Consider the following 2,755-nt stretch of genomic DNA (forward strand, 5'->3'; position numbering starts at 1 on the left):
TTCGTTTTCCGGGTTGTCACATGATCGTCACTGGACTTCCTCATTTGCACTGTAAAGGGAGCTAACTCCTCTTTATCTTTCTCCCCCAGTGTCCCTGTCATCACGAAGCTTACCTAGACTGAAAATACACGTATCGAAGTAGAAAATGTTGAGTTTCTCTTCATTCCAGACATTACACTTGCATTTTAAACCCGTAGAAAACTTCTCCATGCAAAGCATTACCGGCGCGTGTGAGAAATATTGGAAACTTAATAGCTAAAATAAAATATGTATGTCCGAAATGATGATCGGCCTGAACATTTTCTGTTCACTACATAGTATACATTCGGTATTTCACACATAATTTGGTATAGAAGTATTGGAAATAAAAATAGATACAAAAATGTACTATGTTGCAAAACACACATTAAAAAAAAAACTTGTACCTTTAGAACAAATCTTTTTAAAAAATACTTCCTGTTACCAGAGTGATTATTTAAATATCAGGCGGAAAGCGGAAGAAAAAATAAATAGTATGATAAAACAGTCAATATTATAAAATGAGGAAGGTTATAGGTTACTGTAGAGCGTGTTTTTTGTCGGCTCCTATACGTACAGTGATCTGTCAGCAAACATGCTTTCAGACATTCGTATTCACCTAATTTATACTAGGATAAACGGCGTACCGTTACGACTTTAAGGAAGTTTATTTTGATTTGTTACAAGTATAAATTTATAGGATCCTGAAGTGTATGTATACCGATAAGCGGGAGTCTAAACGGAAGTTACATGTAAGAAATTTCCTCCTCTACTTCTACTTTTCGGTATAGGATGGCTGAAGTAATGATCAGGGCTTTTTTTCAGTATAGGGCGGACTTTCGCCGAACTTGTTTAGCAGACCTTTGGGAAGTGACTGTAAATTAATCTGACTTATAATTATTTTAAGCGCATGTAGTATTGTGAACTAAAATGACGGCTTAAGGCACAGTATGTAATCTGTATAGCGACTGATGGGACTATATAGGCATGGGTCCTACATGCATATACCGCGGTACGCCACACTCGGTGGTCTCTGCCGAATGACGTCATAGAAGGCTAACCTTTACGATATGTTATGCAGAGCTTCGCCATTTATAGTTCAGTGTCAAAAAAAGCTAAAAAAGTGACAACAAGCATATCGAATTTCACCACGAAATGGTTTGCTGTTCTGCATGCGGGTGTAAAAACAGGTCGTCGAAGAACCTTAGAGTTAGTTTTTTCAACTCTTCATACGCTTTGGCGCTCATAAAGACGTGGATTTGTACCCACCAAAAACAGCCGAATCTGCTCGCCCCCTTCATTTTACAGCTGAAAACTACGAGCAAGTGATACAGCTGACTTTCTACAACGGCGGCCGCACACAGTGGTTATAAAATATACTATCAACTGAAAACTGATAGATAGAAAATCTCTGTACACCAACGCCGAGGTCCACATAGTACATGTATTTATATTGTACACGACTATATAGGTCCCTCCAGGCATGCGTTATTCGGAATGCCGACATGTACCGGTAGTTGTCATCGCATATAGGTATGAATTTAGAATCCCATTGTGAATAGAATGATAGTTATTGTGAAACGGACAGAGGGAAAGAATAGTAAGTAGGCCTAAAGATTAAATTTTAAGGTATGCACACGAAGTGTACAATTTATAACACAGGATAAAGCTATATAGCTTACCAGGCCGTATTGCCAGTGCGGTTGAAAATGCCTGGACGAAGACCAACTTCAACATCTGAAAACCCGAGGATCTGAAGTCTGACCAGAGATGTCAATGTCATAAATCGGAACTTTTTACGTCGCCCACTATTCTAGAAATCATCTCGAAAATGACATCGTATTGATACGAATTCCCAGGATATTAAGGTTTGATATTGATAGGCCTACTTGGGTTAGCCACCTATGACCTCACCTGCCCGAGCCACAAGTGACGTCCAGCTGGAGATCGGCTAAGGCAGTAAATCCATTTTTTTGGTGGATCTAGAGTCATTATTACGTTTGTCAGAAGCCCTAGTGGCAACATACTGTTTAAACAGGTGATACTCTTTATAATATTAGCTCAATCTGAACACTACTCCTTTAACATTAAACGCATGCACTTCGTTTATATCTGCATGTTTTTGTCAGGCTATATTTAATTCGTCCATGCGGAAAATTATTTCACAGTGATATTGGTTTGAAAATGACACGATGTTTAACTAGGAAAGGAAAAAAAAGTCACAAATCGTCATCTGTCGGAAGATGTTGTCGATTTTATGAAAATATATTCATAGTTTTGCAGTGATGCTGCTCTGAGCCAATCATCAGCACCCTCTTTAGTCACGTGACTTAAGTGCTAGCGTTGCAAGCAAAGGAAATTTAACCCAAGTCATATACACTTTGAAGACGATTTCAGCTTAAAACATTAAAAATATAGATTTTACAGGTAAGAAATTCTTTCTGTGTCTTGCCTTCAAATATGATAGTTTCAGTGTCTTTTAGGCCTTTAAACTTTAGGAATCAGCAAAAATGAACATTTTGCCAATTTAACTCCATGTTATAATTATCACCTCCTGCTCCTTGCCAGTATACGATCTGATTGAGTCCAACAATTTGCGGTCAAGCCACGGTGTTGCCAGGAATCCGGGTGCTCGAAACTATGAATTATCCCTAACCTGGTATGTTGCAAGCCTATTTAGGTCAGATTCGCTATGTTCGTTCGGATTTTTCATAAATATGGTTTTCTGCCCTTAGAC

This window comes from Liolophura sinensis, chromosome 13 (assembly GCF_032854445.1).
Source record: "Liolophura sinensis isolate JHLJ2023 chromosome 13, CUHK_Ljap_v2, whole genome shotgun sequence".
Classification (NCBI taxonomy): domain Eukaryota; kingdom Metazoa; phylum Mollusca; class Polyplacophora; order Chitonida; family Chitonidae; genus Liolophura; species Liolophura sinensis.